Genomic DNA, 5,749 nt, shown 5'->3' on the forward strand with positions numbered 1-5,749 from the left:
CTTCTAGAGGTGGCCGTAGATCACTAGCTGCTTTTGGATCTGATGCTGGCCCTGGCTTTGAAAATGCAAAAAGGAGAAGAGTTCATCAACATAGCTGCCTTCTCTTGAGTCCTTCCAGTGAAATAAAACATCCACTGGCATTAAGAGGCTCCAAGACTCTACTCTGGGATGTCTTCCCAGACTATGCTTTACTCAAGAAGGGAGCTGACATGATTCTGAACTTTGGTCCAACCCCAGTCTCTGGAGTATCCTCCTGTGTGATCTTGCTCTGAGTCCCTCTCACAGGCTAAGGTGTATAGACATGACTAGCCCTCCTCATCTTCTATCTCTGCCTCAGTGACCTCCAGATATTTCAGCCAGGCATGGAGAAGGTGGGCACAGTGCTCCAGATCTGAGTTTGGTATGTTCACTTGTAGGCACTTCACTAGGAGCATGAGACAGGAAAATCTGGGGACTAATGAAAATCCTCTGAATACTTATCCATTCTGGGCCCCAGGATGGAGATGGTACTGGAGGTAGGTGGTAAATAGCAGGGCCAGATGCCTCAGTTCCACTGGGTAGGGTTTACCTAGGTAAAATAGAGAGAGGAATCAGTCAGTTCATAGAGCCAGGCCCATGGTAATCCTAAGCACTGCAGTGACCAGGAAGCACTCACAAACTTGGGGAGAAGTCACATTCTAACGTGTGAGGGGTGGACATGTTGCATATGACCATCAGATGTGATTTCAGATGGACTCACATTGAAACATTATTTTTGGAAACTCTAATAGTTTCTTCCTTTGCCCCAGTGGATGCTCTTGAGCAGCCAGGGGCTGACCTAACTGTGGAGATGCCTTTTTCACCTCCATCCATGATAAAGCTGCTTTTTCTTCCTGTCTGTGAAAAGTTCCTCTTCTGTTTCCCTCTCTCCCTGAGGTAGCCACACAGGACTGTCTACTCTCACTTTATCAAGAGAACCATTAACTACTTCTTGAGGCAGGGAGGGGGCAGCCTGACAAGAAAAGTCAGAAGCCCCTTCACCAGCAGAAGGAGATGAAGGGGTTTCATGTTAATGTTCTTGTTCCAGTCACCCAGACGTCCTGCCTTAGTTGGGTGGCAAGGTTCTCAAACACTCAATCAACAACCTCTTTATGTGGCCAGTATCCTGGACCTCGACAGAAACTGAAATAGCGTTGCCCCTATCACATGGGAATGGACTTTAAGGACGTTGTTGTTGTTAAGTGCCATCGAGTCGGTTCTGACCCACAGCGACCCTGTATAGAGTTTCCTAGGAGCGACTGATGAACTTGACCAGCCAACTTTGCAGTTCAAACGGCTTTGTAGTCTGGCGCATTAATCCACGGCACCACACCAGGACCCCTTGTTGTTGTTGTTAAGTGCCATCGAGTTGATTCCGACCCATAGAGACCCTGTATAGGGTTCCCAAGGAGCAGCTGGTGAGCTTGAACCACAGACCTTGCAGTTAAAATGACTTTTCAGTCTGACTCATTATCCCACAGCACCACTGTCATCTTGTCCGCACATCCGCAATGGATGGTAGTAAGGAACTGTTCCAGTCTCCGGATCAATAGAAACAGACTACAGCACTGAGTCCAATAAGTTATAGGCCCGCAACACTTTCCACTATAACCGGCTGATAACAAGGCAAGACTGTGGGTGTGGAGCCGGCTGCTGACCGCCAAGGGCTTGTGGTGGTCTTGAAGTGGAGATCAGGCCAGCAGAAACCCGCCACTTCCTACGTGAGGACCACCATTAACAAGAACGCTGGTGCCACGCTCAGCAGCGTCCTGCACATTATCCCAAGAACAGGTACCAGCCTGATCTGCGCTTGCCGGCGATCCGCAGAGGTGACGCCATCCTGCGTGGCCAGAAGTCAGTGCCACGGTGGTGAAGAGGAAGCAGATCCGCCCCACCAAGAGCTCCTGGGCGCCTCTCTCCACAAAGCAATAAAAACTGCGTTCTTCACCGCCAAAAAGAAACCCCACAAAAAAACCTTGATAATATGTCCAAAGTATGTAACATGAAGTCTTGCTATCCTCAGTTCTAAGGAGTATTCTGGCTTCACTTCTTCCAAAATAGGATTGTTCATCCTTCTGAAAGTTCATTCAATAATTTTCTCTAACACCATAATTCAAAGACATCAACTCTTTTTTTCCTAAGCCATTGTTCAGTTTTTACATACATATGAGGTGATTAAAAATACTATGGCCTGGTTCAGGTGCACCTTAGACTCAAAATGGTATCTGTATTCTTCAACACTTTAAAGAGGTCTTTGGCAGCAAATTTACCAAACGTAATACATTGTTTGATTTTTTTGACTTCTGCTTCTACTCACATTGATAGCGTATCCAAGTAAAATGAAATCTTTGACAACTTGAGAGAATAGATTTAAATTAAATAAAAATCAAAGTAGCAAAAGATCGAAGTATCCTTGCGCAGTTGGAGGTTTCCCGGTGTGCCTTTCTCTGTCCATGAGATGTGCCTTTCTCTGTCCATGTCCTCTTGTCCCATAAGGCTGTGCAAACCTTCTGATATTTGGTGAGAATCTGGATGTCTGACACTGACCAGTCAGCACAGACATGATGGACTAAAAGCAGAATGGGAAGTGGGGAGTGGTACTCAGGGCCCTCTATGTAGAATTAACCCATAGGTGCCAGGTAACAGGCAGCCCAGGGGTGCCAGGAAGAAGAACAGGGTGTCTCAGGTGGCACCCAGGGAAATGGAGCAGAGGCCATCGGCCACTTGTACCGACTACTCCAGTATCCTCATAACAAGTGGCTACAAAACCATTTTCTTTACTCTTGCAAACTTGCTTTATTGGAAGCTTGTTCCAAGGCCATCTAAGAAGACTGACAGCTTCCATTCCCCTCCCCTCGATTATTTATGTTTAGATAAGAAATCTAGAGCAGATAAATACATAGACATAGAGAACCAATCATTGACTGTCATGGGCTATGGCATGGAGAGTGAGGTGGAGGGTTTCTGGGTTTCTGTTTCATTTAGTGATGAAAATGTTCTGGAAGTAGATATTGATGATGGTTGAATAGGACTGTGAAGGTGCATCTTTTTTTAAAAAAAGCAACAAACACCCCCACCCCCCACCCCCAACTCCACATAGTCCATTCAGACTCATAGCAACACTATACAGGGTTTCTGAGATTGTAAATCTTTAAGGGAGCAGACAGTGGCTGGTGGTCCTATATTAGCAACCTTATGGCTAGCAACCCAACGCCTAACCCACAGTCGCACTGTTGTTGTTGTTGTTATGTGCCATGGAGTCGGTCCCGACTCATAGTGACCCTGTACAGGGTTTCCAAGAGTGTAAATCTTTACGGGAGCAGAAAGCCTTATCTTTCTCCCGTGGAACAGCTGGTAGTTTCGAACAGCTGGTAGTTTCGAACTGCTGTCCCTGAAGTTTGCAGCCCAATTTGTTACCACTATGGCTTGCTTGCAAAGTTGGTTTGAATTACAAGGTCAGGTGTTCGAGCTCACCAGCCACTTTTCCGAAGCCCTATACAGGGTTGTTATGGGTAGTAGGAATTGACTTAATGACACTTAACAACAACAACAATAAAGTAGGCTGGATAAATATTATCAAAACACCACCCCACCCCTTCAAAAAAAAAAAACAAAACACTCACTTAGGTGAGGAAAACAAGGCCTGGTTGTGGATGAGGAGATGCTAAGGAGGAGGTAGGGTAAGTGGCTTGGCCTTCTGTGCCAGAGCCTGGGGCTCTATGGAGCTCCTGTGTTGGTACAGACAGGATCAGTATCAGCCAGTGACCATGAGGCATGTCTGAAGGTGCCCTGAGATACCAATCCAGCCCTTTAGGAAGCTCTCCATCTGCTATCAGTGATGGAGGACCTGGTGGTCTAGGGACCTCCAGTGATGGTAGAGACAGGAACAGCATCAGCTGGTAGGCCCTAAGCCAGTTCTGGGGCTGACTCAGGAAGACAATTCAGTCCATCAGCAGGAGCTCCACTTAGTGGGAGTTATGGAGCTGGAGACGGCAGATCAGACTCTGAGGAGCTTCTGTCTTAGAGGCAGGAGTCAGATGCCGGCTCACTTCATCCTCAGCTGAGACAGAATGCTGGGATGGGTGAGCACGCAGGGCCTGGGGACTCTAGAGATCCAGAGTATTCTCCACTGTCTGCCTGTGTTCTCCAAAGAGGCTCCTGGAGACCCTGACTGGCTACTCCCCACTTCCTGTCGGACCCTGAGAGAGCCAATGCTAGGCTTCAGAGTGCTCCAGGGTGATACTACCATTGTCATAGTCTGACTGGAAGAGATGGATCTCAGGAGCTTGGGGAAAATGGGGTCATGCGCTGGGTCCGTTCTCCTATGTTGTTGTTGTTGTTGTTAAGTGCCGTCGAGTCGGTTTCGACCCATAGTGACCCTGAATAGGGTTTCCGAGGCTGTAAATCTTTACGGGAGCAGATCGCTTCATCTTTCTCCCGTGGAGCAGCTGGTAGTTTCGAACTGCTGACCTTCCAGTTCGCAGCCTGATTCGTAACCACTACGCTACCAGAGCTCCTTCTGCTCTCCTATAGGACCCCTTTTCTCTTGCTCCCAACCATGCCCTCCCTGCTTTTAGAACTGGGAGCAAACAGCCCCTCCTCCAGGAAGTTGTTCTGAATTCTACACCCATCCCCACCTCCTGTGGGACTGGTTTTCCCTTCCCTGTGCATCAAACTACCTCCAGGATTTTAAGAAGCAGGGTTGAAGTTGAGTGTCTTACAAGTACAGAAAAAGAGAGGATTCCACCCTACCTTCCTCAGAGAGCACCAAAGCTGCACATCTGCCTTCTCTTCTGCAAGTTGATCATTCTCCCCTTGGAGGATGACCCTTGCCTCTCCCTCAAAGAAGGTCCCCTGGGTGATGACTAGCCCCTCCTCCCCGCTTTGCAGAGGGCAGCGCTCACACTCACCTACTCTGACTTAAACATGAGTAGGAATGTGGGAATCAGGAAATGAGGAAGCCAGGCAGAGGGTCAGGAACCTTCTAGATCAAGCCTTTCTATGGTGCTCAGTGAGAGACTGAGGTCTCAGGTTGGAATGCATTAAGCGGCTACATGTGGCGGCTGATTTTGGAGGGTCTGACTTCTTTCTCTTACAGAAGAACCCCACCCAAGGAATGCATTGTGTCCTGTCAGCCAGAATTTCAGGCAGCTCTGCAGTCAGAACCTCTGCTCTCCCTCACCCCTGCCCCACCCCCAGTGGGTGGGTACTGACAGCGTAGGGCTGTCTCCTCAGTGGATGGACATGTCTGACCAGGACTCATGGTTTTCTCATTCTCTCCCTTTAACAGAACACACACACACTTCTCCTTCCGTCATCCAGTTTTAACATCTCCAGAGGCATCCATAGGAAACATGCAAAGAGTGAGGAACATACTGGGAGAGATGACACAGGCAGATGAAGTAACAACCAAATGACTGTCTATACATTTTTTTTGTGCAGTGTTTCAGCATAAATTTATTATTTTTAATAAAAATATCTCTGTAGTTAGTAACAACAACCAAAAGGATTTTCATAAATCCATCTTAAATGCATCAGTATCCCTATAAGGCTAAAGCTGTATGCTATTTTACTTTTAGAATCTTTTAATGGGCTCTTTCAAGAGGTAGCATATGATAAAGAGCCAATGATACTGAAAGAAAAAAGTCCAAGGTGCATTGAAGGAATTGGCCAAGAACAAGGCTCCAGGAATTGATGGAATACAAATTGAAATCTTTCAAGAAAGTGAAGC

At 47.2% G+C, this 5,749-nt stretch overlaps 1 pseudogene; it reads left to right on the forward strand.

The window, feature by feature from the left end:
- Positions 1-432: 432 nt before the first annotated feature.
- Positions 433-1,950, forward strand: LOC102827412 (annotated as a pseudogene).
- Positions 1,951-5,749: the final 3,799 nt, after the last annotated feature.

Source organism: Chrysochloris asiatica, unplaced genomic scaffold (genome assembly GCF_000296735.1).
Source record: "Chrysochloris asiatica unplaced genomic scaffold, ChrAsi1.0 scaffold00065, whole genome shotgun sequence".
Classification (NCBI taxonomy): domain Eukaryota; kingdom Metazoa; phylum Chordata; class Mammalia; order Afrosoricida; family Chrysochloridae; genus Chrysochloris; species Chrysochloris asiatica.